Genomic DNA, 12,210 nt, shown 5'->3' with positions numbered 1-12,210 from the left:
TCTTCCAATATGGAGATTTCCTTTCCAGAGCTTTTGCCTGATAAAGCCTCGAAAACATGTTTTTATGTATAGCTCCTCCAACATTGTCACTAGTAAAAAGCTGTGTACATGGTAAAGGATCATTTCCAGTTAGAGATAAAATATTTACATATTTTAAGTCACAAGCTTTTGCTGAAGCTACTACAGCATCAATACACTCAAATTTTTCACGTATAACTATCCAGTAGAAATTCTAGAAATGATCATGCAGTTTATAGACCGCTCTCCTGATACTATAGCTCTTTATAGTTAGTAGGTAGGAAAACACATTGTGAGCTCTGGAGCCATATTTCTGGTGTCGCTACCTCTCACCAGCTGTATAACCTTGAGCATGGTACATAACTTCTCTGTTCTCAATGTTCTTCCCCATCTCTGAACTGGAAATAACAGTCTATCCTAGTCTTTGAAGATTAGATGAGTCAATACATGTAAAGTCTTAAAAGAGTGCCGGGCAGTTAGTTAGCAATTTGTGTTTCTGAATTCGAGCTACTAAAGTCAAAAGTATGAAGCATCATTTAAAAGGAAAATAATTATTTTCCCCTTAAAAATATTGTTCTTTCATTTTGGGCCATGAAACCATCAAGAAATTTGGGCTATCACTAAAATGTATTAGGGTGATATTTTAGCTATTAACTTTTTAAATTTGGAAATACTTGGAAATGTTTCCTCTTAATGTTTTTTACAGTTGCGGTAAAACTATATACATAGGATAAAACTTACCCTTTGAACCATTTTTAAGTGTACAGTTTTGTGGCATTAAGTACATTTATGCGGTTGGGCAATCAACTCCACCACCCCTCTCCAGAACATTTTCATCATCACAAAATGACACTCCATATCCACTAAGCGGTGACTCTTCATTTCCTCCAGCCCCCAGCAACCATCATTCTACTTTCGGTCTCTATGAGTTTGACAACTCTAGCAACCTCATATAAACGGAATCATACGATATATGTCATATCGTGTCTGATTTATTTCACTTAGCAGAAGTCTTCAAGGTTCTTCCATATTGTACCATGTGTCAGAATTTCATGCCTTCTGGTTCCTGACTACTATTCCATTAGTATGGATATATGCATATACCACATTTTGTTTATCAAGTCACCTATCAATGGATGTTTGGCTTGTTTCGACCAGTGCTTACTGTGAACAATGCTATCGACATTGGTGTATAAATATGTGTTCAAGAAGTCTTTGTTTACGGTACTTTTACATATACACCCGGGGGTAGAAGTGCTAGATCATATGGTAATTCTAGTTTAACTTTTTGAAGAATCACCCCACTGTTTTCCATAGGGGCTGCACCATTTTACATTCCCACCAACAGTGCATAGGATTCCAATTTCTGACCAACATCACCAACACTTATTAGAAATAAACACACACACACACACACACACACACACACAGTAGCCATCCTAATGGACATGAAGTGGTATCTTATTGTGGGATTTGATTTGCATTTTCCTAATAATCAGTGATGTTGAGTATTTATCATTTTTAAGTGGTTCTGAAGCAGACTTCTATAGGAAGGGCACATATTTTGATCTCTACCATTCATCTGACATTTAGATGTTTCTATATTCATACACATCTTTGATGATTTTAAAAAGTTATTTCTTGCTTTGAAAGGAAAAAAAGAACTTGCATCTGTTTTCTATTTATTTTATTAATTATTATATTTTTCCTTAGGTGTAATTTAACCAGTCTGTTTTATCCGAAGTCTAGAAGCTACACATTTTCCAGGAGCCTAGAAAGATTATTCTAGAGCTAAAATACAAGCAAACAAACTTAGTGGCTTCTAAATAGGAGAAAAAGACCTACTCAATCTAAAGTAACAAATACTTAAGTTAAATTAAATTTCGTATCAATACAAAATTATAAAAATTAACATATTGTCAAATTTTGTTAGTTGATAAATTAATTGTAGTTTATATTAAATCACATTATGGTTTAGAATAATTTCAAGTTACATTTTTTACTTGGCATGAATTATCAAGGATACAGGATGAGTCTTGAAGAATTACAGCCAATAATACACTAGATGAGCTTCATAAAACAAATAATTTCAAAATCAGGATTAAAAAGTCTTTAAAAAAGGAAGAGAGCAAAAAATTTTCTTTACTGTGGGATATGTGTGTGTTTTAATATGCTTGATATCATGTAGGGTGAGTATCTAAATGTAAAAATTACTAGGGCTGACAAATATTTTTAAATGTCCCTCATTGTAATAACTCAAATTAAAACAAATTAAACTTATTAAAAACCTCTGCCCTTGGAGGCACCTGGGTGGCTCAGTCGGTTAAGCATCTGCCTTTGGCTCAGGCCATGATCTCAGGGTCCTGGGATGGAGTCTGATTAGGCTCCCTGCTCAGTGGGCTCCCTCTGTCCCCCCAATCCTTACTCATATTCTTTCTCAAATAAAATAAAACCTTTAATAATAAGTAAAAACCTTTGCCTTTCAAAAGACAACATTGAGAAAAAGAAAAAATAAACTAGACACTGGGAGAAAGTATTTGCAAAGCATGTATCTGAGAAAGGACTTGCATCCAGAATATATAAAGAACTCTCAAAATTCAATAAGAAAACAAAACACCCAATTTTTAAAAAAATGCACAAAAGATTGAATCAGACAGTTCGCTGAGAAGATATATAGATGGAAAGTTAGACTATGAAAAGATATTTATCAGCTGTCTTTCAGGAAACGCAAGTTAAAACCGCGATGAGTTGTCAGTACATACCTATTTGATTGGATAAAACGGAACAAGACTGGTCATACCAAGTACTGACAAGAATGTGAAGGAACTGGAACTCTTTCAGTGCAGGTGGGATATAATATTGTACAACCATTTTAGAAAGCAGTTTGGCGATTTCTCGAAAAGTTAAACATATACCTACCGTACGATCCAGCCATTCCACTCCCACAGGATATTTACACAAAAGAAGCGAAAGCATATATCCACATAAGGATTTATGCACGAATATTCATAGTAGCATTATTTGTAATAGTAAAAAACTAGAAACAACTCAAATGTCCACCAATGGTGAACAAATAAGCAAATGGGGGTTATTCCTATAATGGAATTCAACTCAACCATAAAAAGGAACGGAACATCCATAATCCTAGAGCTTGCATGAATCTCAAAATAATGATGCTGAGTGAAAGATGCCAGACAAAATGATTCGCAGTGTAGGATTTCATTTGCATAAAACTGTAAGAAATGCAAACTAATATACAGTAATAGAAACAAGATCCGTGGCTGCCTGGGGCATGAGGGGGTTTAGATATGCTAGGAAGGGGGGATTACAAAGGTGCATGAGGAGACTTTTGGGAATGATGGATGTTTTCATTAATTTGATTATGGTGATGGCTTCATGAGTATAAACATACATCAAAACTTATCAAACTGTCCACTTAACTTTTTTTTTTTTTTGGCTTTTCAGCTCTAAGGTGTTGCTTCGTGTTATTGCCAAAACAGTGCTGAACATGCAACAGAAGGTAAGACACGGTTCTCAGAGGATCCTCTTTCTTAGTGATACTTGAAAATATTTCATGATTTTCATTGCTCTCCTTTCCCTCTTTTTGCCTTTTTATTTTCTTTTTTTGTTTGTTTGTTTCAAATTTTTATTTAAATTCTAGTCAGCATATAACGTAATATTGGTTTCAGGAGAAGAGTTAAATAATTCATCACTTCCATACAACACCCAGTGCTCATCACAAGTGTCCTCCTTACTCTCCACCACCCATCTAGCCCATCCCCTACCCACCTCCCTTCTAACAACCCTCAGTTTTTATCCTCTATAGATAAGAATTTCCCATGGTTTGCCTCCCTCTCTCTTTTTTTCCCCCACATCCTCTATAATCACCTGCTTTGTTTCTTAAATTCCACATCAGTGAAATCATGTGGTATGTCTTTGTCTGACTGACTTATTTTGCTTGACATAATACACTCTAGCTCCATCCACGTCATTGCAAATGGCAAGAGTTCATTCTTTTTGATGGCTGAGTAATATTCCATTGTGTGGGGTGTGTGTGTGTGTGTGTGTGTGTGTGTGTGTGTGTGTACACTTTTTTTGTTTTCTTGAGACACAAGTGACACACAGTTCTGTGTAAGTTTAAGGTGTACAGTATAATGACTTGACATAAACATATTGTAAAAGTATTACCACAATAAATTTAGAGAACATCCCTCTCCTCAGATAGTTACATCATTTTTTTCCCTCAAATTCTGCACTTTATTTTTATTTCTTTATTTTTTAAAGTAAACTCTACATTCAACCTGGGGCTCAAACTCACGTCCCTGAGATCAAGAGTTGCATGCTCTACTGACTGATCCACCAAGCACCCCTGAAATTTTATACTCCAAGTATGCGCAGTTTATGGATGGCCATTTATACCTTCAGGAATCTGCTAAGGAAAGCCCTCAGTTGTAACAATTAAACAATGCATAGGTATATAAAGAATCAACTCTCATGTGACACCATCCATGAGATCGTCTCCTTGAGGCCACCAACCTGAACAGCCTGGGGTGTGCACCCTTCCATATATCTTCTCTACTTATATAAACTTATGACCATGGGATAGGGTTTAAACATTTTGGAAAATGGGGAACCCATTAAAATGCTATTTTTATGGAATTTTATTAGGGTTTTTAAAAAAAACTGTTATGCGTAAAAATTTCTGAATGTTCTGATATTGAGGCTCATTTTTTATAGCCAATATGCCTTAGATGCTTTACCCGCAAAGGGGATATAAAACTAGAAATACAAGTATCTTGCTTTGCAGGAAGTTATGAGATAGAGGAGTCTGTCTTCATTGAGGGAGGGATAAGACCAAATTCTTTCTATATCAATAGCTTGTTTTCCACAAGATATCATTTAATCTAGAAAAGGAAAATGATTTCACATTTTAAATTGTAATTAAATTCGCACTCCAGGTTAAACATTGCAGAGGGATATTAGATGTGAACATGTTCAATTGTAAACAGACCTTTCAGGATTGTTTTGGTGGCAGACTGAAAAGTTGCACCATTCCATGGTTTTACCACAGGTCAGGATGACTTAAAAAAAACCCTCTAATTCAAAAAATGTTAAAATATATGCTTCCTGTGAAAAATGCAAAAAATTCACAAGTATATAGGACAAAGTTTTCTTCTCTCCTGCTCTGCCTACTCATTTTATCTGTTAGACAATCGCCGTCAAAATCTGCAGGTATCTTTCCAGACTACATTGTGCCCGTGGACATGCGCGCACGTGTGTGTGTGTGTGCACCTGCTTTTTTTTTTTTAAGATTTTATTTATTTATTTGACAGACAGAGATCACAAGCAGGCAGAGAGGCAGACAGAGAGAGAGAGAGAGGGAAGCAGGCTCCCCGCTGAGCAGAGAGCCCGATGCAGGGCTCGATCCCAGCACTCTGGGATCATGACCTGAGCTGAAGGCAGAGGCTTTAACACGCTGAGCCAACCAGGCGCCCCTGTGTGCCTGCTTTTATTTTTGTTTTGTTCATTTGTTTTTTTCTTTCAAGTTTTAAAAATTCTGATAAAACAGGACATAAATCTGCTGTTTTTGTCATTTTTAGGTGTACAATTCACTAGCATTAATTACAGTCACAATGTTTTGCAACCATCACCAATGTCTGTCTCCAGAATTTTTCCAGCACCCCAAAGAGTAGCCATTAATCACTAGCCCCCCATTCCTCCCTCATCCCAGCTCCTGATAATTTCTACTTGCTCTATGAATTTCCCTATTCCAGATAATTCATGGAAGTTAAGTCGTGTAATGTTGGCCCTTTGGTGTCACTTAGTGTAATGTTTCCAAGGTTCGTCCATATTGTAACATGTATCAGAAGTTCATTCCTCTTTATGGCTGAAGAATATTCCATTGAAGACCAAATTTTGCTTGTCCATTCATCTGCTGATGGACATGTGGGTTATGTTCATTTGCTTTCAACAAACAGTATTTGCTATACTATTTGCATAGTATACACGATTTTGGCAGGAAATCCTTAACACATTTTATGGGCCACATTGTTCTATCGGATGGAAATGCCATCACTTATTTACTGCTCTTCTATTAATAGATAATAAAAACTGCTCCCATATTTTTGTTATTAAAATAACACTAGAGTGATCGCACTTGTACATACAGCATTTTGGACTCATACCAGTTTGTCTGGAAGATAAAGTTCTATTATCTGGTTAACGGAAATGTGCATTTAACATTTTGATAAATACTGCCAAGTTAGCTTCCAAAAATATTGCTCTTACTGACAGTTTCATTAACAGTGACTCTGAGAGCCTTTTTGTCCATGTCTTCCCCACAGGGGTATTTAGAATTTTTTTTCATCCTTGCCAGTCTGACAGGTGCAGTTGGTTATTTAAACAACGTATACTATAATCAGGGCTGATATTCAGTGACAATGCATGTATGCAGCTGCACTTGATATTAAAATACTAAAATTTTCTCCATAGTGGTGGGCAAGTGATCACTGCCCTGAGCCCCACCCCTGAACTCTGCCCACCTCCACACAATCCTGCATCTGAAGGGTAAACATCCTGCCCAACCGTACGGGTCTATAACTATTCAAGTTGGTCCTTATTTGCGTTGATGAGTCAGCATTTAGAATCTCGCTCCTGCCCCCATGAGGCTAATTTTTTGTGAGGCCCACTGATTATCTCCCTGTTCTAGTTCTGAACCTCTAGTCCTGTAAAGCAATCATCCGTCTCAATGACAAGACCTGTGCTCCTGAGATCAGGTACCCCGTTGCTTTCTTTCATTCTGTCATTCCCAGAATGGTTCCAAGTATATCATATACAGCAGCTGCTGGACCAGGATCCCAGAATATTACCATGAAAACACTATCCTGGGCCTTGCAGAACTTACAGACCAGTAAGGAAGGTGGGAAAAATTACTGAAGAACCGAGTAAAGAAAATAATTCCTGGGGAACCTGGGTGGCTCAGTGGGTTAAGCCTCTGCCTTTAGCTCAGATCATGATCTCAGGGTCCTGGGATCAAGCCCCGCATAGGGCTCTCTGCTCAGCAGGGAGCCTGCTTCCCCCACCCCCCTCTCTCTCTGCCTGCCTCTCTGCCAACTTGTGATCTCTCTCTGTCAAATAAATAAATAAAATCTTAAAAGAAAAGAAAAGAATTCCCAGTAAGAATGAGTGCCATAATGGAGACAGGCTCTGACGATGAGTGAATGAATGGTTAACTCCTGCCCTTTCTGTCGATCTGTGCATCCTCTCTCTTACCTACTTTATTTTTTAAAAAAATTTCTATTTATTCATTTGAGAGAGAGAGAGAGAAAGAGAGAGAGCATAAACAGAGGGGGGTGGTCAGAGTGAGAGAAAGAAGCAAACTCTCCACTAAACAGGGAGACTGATGTGGGACCCGATCCCAGCTGGGATCAGGACCCGAGCCGAAGACAGATGTTTAATTGACTGAGCCACCCAGGCGCCCCTCTCTTCTACCTACTTTAAATAGCCAAGCTCATCACCTGTCAGATGGTAAGGAAAAAAAGAATTTTCAGTGTTCCTTGTTGGGAGAATATGTACAAAAAGGCTATCACAGTTACTGTTGATAAGAATGTCAGTGGGGGGGGCGCCTGGGTGGCTCAGTGGGTTAAAGTCTCTGCCTTCGACTCAGGTCATGATCTCAGGGTCCTGGGATTGAGCCCCGCATCAGGCTCTCTGATCAGAGAGGAACCTGCTTCCCTTTCTCTCTCTCTGCATGCCTCTCTGCCTACTTGTGATCTCTCTCTCTCTCTGTTAAATAAAGTAAATTAAAAAAAAATAAAAAAAAAAAAGAATGTCAGTAGGGGTGTTTTTTTGGGAGATGATGTCACGGGGTAGGGGTTCTCCTTTGCAGACAGGTCTGAGACAGATGGAAAGCAACACACAAGAGGGTGAGGAGCAGGGAGGGAGGCTTACAGGCTGTGCTGGGTAGTGAGCGCAAAGGCTCATGGGTAACATGTCAAGCAGATAGTGTGTGCAAAAGAGCTGGTGTGATTCAGAGGGACATGAAGAAGGAATGAGTGAGCCAAGAACGCTAAGAGGGAGAGGGGCGAGATAAGTGGCCATGGCCAGATCATACCATGCCTTACAGATTACAGCTAAGAGTCTGAGTTGACCTGATTTGTAATTTAAGATCCTACATCACTTAACGTTTATATTCTCTGATTCTTCTCAAAGTACCTAAATGACTAAGAGTTTGAGAGCTTTTATCCTTAACCTCATGGGTTCCCGTGATAGCGGCGTGGACAGTGCCTACGAACCCAGGGTTAGACTGTCCCCTCCTTTTCCCTTACATCTTCTAGGCTCCTCCACATCCTACTCCACAAAAAACCAACAACGGTTAATTTCCATCCCTGAAGGAGCCTCTACTTTGCTCAATGATAAAATCAGCTATGAACTACTGAGCCCTGTTTGTGCGCTCGCCATTCTTCCAAGCGCTTTGTATCTATTAATTCATCTCATCTACTAGCCCTCTTTGACTCAAAAAAAAAAAACAAACCAAAAAAAAAAACGAGGCAAAGGAAGATTAATCATTTTGGCCACACTCATAAAAGTGGTCAGTGGAACAGCAAGAATCTTGAGTCCATGTCCTTGATGGCTAGGTGACAGTCCTCCCCGACAGGCACGTGGACGTTGCAATCCAACTGTTTATTTCACTCAAGGAAGCATTTTGACTGCAAAAATGCTGTCCTGAACTGTTGTACTTGCTGCTTGTGCACAACCCATACTTCTGCACGTTATATGTCAATATCCTTCAAATTACCTTTGCGCATCAAATAGGGACTTCTGAGATAAGCTAATGAAGAAACATCTGAGCTATCATAGAGTGGGACTGCCTACACGCCTGGCAGTTTGGTTTGCATAGCACTGCTATAATGAAATATTTCATTTCCCCTCTTATTATCTTTTAAAAAGCAGTGGAAAATGGGGCAAAAAATCCCCAAAGTATTAATACTAAATGTACAAAGCACACATTTATTACAATAAAGCTAAGCACGAAAATCATTGCATGTGTGAAAACAGTCAACCATTAGCTTGCTCAACTGCCCACTAGACTTCGCGGGTCAAGTGCTCAGCTGTGAACAAAAAGATAGTAATTTTACAACTGAGTGTATAAATACACTGGAGGAAATGTGTCGATGGCGCTGGATAATTAGTGCAGGACTTACTAAGTTTTTGTTTGTTTTGCTGTCTGAGAAGAGAACCCCTTTATAAAAAGCGAGTCTATTATTCAACTTTTGGGCATTTTGGTTTCATTTGAGAATAGGGAGCTAACTGCATGTACTAATTTTCTTCCTCATTGCTACAGCACAAATATTTTGATGTTAGATCATATCATGTATCCTATCCATCCTATACTATCCCCATTTGACAAGTCAATGTACACTCACACATGGACATGTGGAAACCCATTCTCTTGTTCTGAGCCACCAGACTTCAGTATTAATAGAGATGTCCACTTACCTTACTAGTAAGTATTCTCTTGCTCTCTTTTCGTTTTCACTGTAATAATCTTCAGGTTTGACTGGCTGTGCGCAGATGTCATCTTTTTCTTTCACACATTCTTCCTTCTGGATTTCTCATCAAAACCTGTAATGCAGAAAAGAGAGGCTCCTTAATTTCCGTATGTGCACAGGAAAGAAGTGGAGCTCTCAGACTGGCGATACTTCTAATTTATTTCTAATTTTCCCTTGGCTGGCTACAGTTTAATCACAGTTTTAGAAATTTACCCTAATGAGATTTAAAAGAGAGCTATCTCAAAATATAAATGAAACTGAGGCGATTCTCAACAACTAGAGATCTGGTACTGATTGGGCCCCTTCCATAATGCATTTCATTGACTAGAGGGTGTCGCTGTCTCTGGAGGGGAGATTCTGCAGGGCTAAACCTTATCTACAGTCAGTTGTAAAATCAGGGCTGTGAAAGTGGGAGTAATCAATAAAACCTCCCCTCCGAATCCTTGTTCCAGAGTCACCAGAACCAGGATAGCGCTCTCCAGTCTCATTTTTAACAGCTGTCAGTTGTGGAGAGAAGGGAATGCATGTCATGAATACTGATGAAATTTAGTGTGTGTTATGCCATAAGATGTTCATTTACATGTACTTGGCATTTTCCCTGTAAAAGAAAGGGCAACAGCCATTCTTCAGAAGCTCTCCTAGAGTCAGGAAGTGAGCTTCTCCTTGTCAACTATAGGCCAAACTGTTTCACACATACCGGTGTGCACAAACTGGACAACAGGGCGGAAGTGGCAGGGGTGACATTCCCTGGTTTGCCATGTGGGTAAATAAAATTCAACTGTGGGACCAGCCCCGCGGCACCTCCCTGCTCCACAGGCTCCTCAGCTCTGCCTGGGCAAGGACACAGGAGTGACATGGAAGATGGCGGCAGGACGCAGAAAGAACTCAGTACGATTTGTTCATCAGCCCCTTTGCCCCCGTCTCCTTACTGACGCCATGTGACCCATCCATCTTTTCTAACAGGAGCGCCACCACAATGACGGCATGGTTTAGGTTGGGAGTCTCCTGCAGGCAATATTTTCAGTATCCTTTTAGGACAAAAATAGATTTGTTTTAGGAAACAGAACAGTTCACTTATCTTTGAATCTTAAAGCTAGTAAGATGCTAATTTTATGTAAGGCATTTTCCAGTAAACATTAAAATGCTAACCAAACTAAATTGAAATAGTGGGATCGCAGGTTGCTAGAGTGTAGCCATGGGACTAGGGTGATGGTTTGGGTAGTACCCAATCAGGAGGAAGACCTCTCATGTCTCCTAGGCCCCATGGCTTCCAGGTAAAAGATTGGGTTTAGAATATACTAGAGGTATAGTGTAGTCCCAGACTCCACTTTACAGATAAGATAAAGGCAGCTCGGAGAGAGAGAAGGTGACTTGCAGAAGGATATGGGGGAATTGGCACTACGATGACTCAGTACATTTTCTGCATTATCAAAACATCTCTCTACAACTTTCATGTGTCCACCGGGTACCACAAGTTCCTTGAGGGGTCATTAAGTCTTATAAATAATGATAGAACAGGCAGCATCTGGCATCAGGTATAAGGAAACTCCTTAAGTCCCTTACTTCTTTAGTGTTAACAAAGACTGCACAGTTGATGGCAGCTCAGATCACAAGGGCAGAGAAGAGAGGGGCGCCTGAGTGGCTCAGTTAAGTGGCTGACTCATGACTCCAGCTCAGGTCATGATCTTAGGATGAGGAGATTAACCCCGGCACTAGGCTCCACACTCAGCGGGGAGTCTGCTGGAAGATTCTCCCCCTCTTCCCCTCCCCCAACTTGGGCTTGTTCTCTCTCTAAAATAAATCAATAAGTCTTAAAACAACAACAACAAAGACAGAAAAGAGAGAAACAGATATTTCCCGATTGCCTGGAAAAGCAACTAATCATTGCGTACCCACCATAAGCCATACAGTGTCAGGGGCACATCACTCACACTGACGCTTCTAGGAACTCTGAAAATCAGACAGGTTTTATTATATTATGAAGATGAGGCAACGGAGTTGGGGAAATATGATACCTTGTCAGCTGGTGAGTTCGTTGTCGTTTTTGTTTTTTCTTTTTAAAATTTTAATTCTTGCATACTTCATATACGGTGTTCTATTAGTTTTGGGAGTACGATATCATGATCCTGTCCTTCCATACATCATGGGGTACTCATCGAAAGTGCACGCCTTCATCCCCAACACCTATTTCCCCCCATCCCCCCACCCACCTCTCCTCTGGCAACTCTCAGTTCGTTTTCTATAGTTAAGAGTCTGTTTCTTGGCTTGTCTCACTTTTTTTTCCCCTTTCCTCGTTTGTTTCTTAAATTTCAGATACGAGTGAAATCATATGGTATTTCTTTCTCTGATTGGCTTATTTCACTTGGCATAATACTCTCTGGCTCCCTATGTGTCCTTCCTAAGGAGAAATAAGCTAAAAGCACTATGGGAATATATTCCACAAAAACTGGTAGCATTTATGAAGGATATGTCTTTAAGATCTTTGAATATACCAAATATGCAAATGCAATTAGAGCGTATCCTGTAACTTCCCCATAAAACTCAGTGAAGGATACTTGTGATATTAAGTACCTGAGGGTGAGCAAAGTCGTTCAAGGTCTCAGCAGGTTAGGGCAGATGACATATGATCACCTCTGTGCCA

The 12,210-nt window shown here is 39.5% G+C and overlaps 1 protein-coding gene across 2 annotated transcripts in view; it reads right to left on the bottom strand.

The window, feature by feature from the left end:
* The window catches only part of FRMD4B (FERM domain containing 4B), a 332,329-nt gene that overhangs the window by 217,379 nt on the left and 102,740 nt on the right, over positions 1 to 12,210 (bottom strand). For both annotated transcript variants that reach the window (XM_047747015.1, XM_047747034.1), the window contains exon 2: positions 9,517 to 9,642. The gene's annotated coding sequence lies outside the window, so the exon portion shown is untranslated. The remainder of the gene's footprint in view (positions 1 to 9,516; positions 9,643 to 12,210) is intronic.

The sequence above is a fragment of the Lutra lutra genome, chromosome 1 (genome assembly GCF_902655055.1).
Source record: "Lutra lutra chromosome 1, mLutLut1.2, whole genome shotgun sequence".
Lineage (NCBI taxonomy): Eukaryota > Metazoa > Chordata > Mammalia > Carnivora > Mustelidae > Lutra > Lutra lutra.
This window is presented reverse-complemented; position numbering and strand designations above follow the sequence as displayed.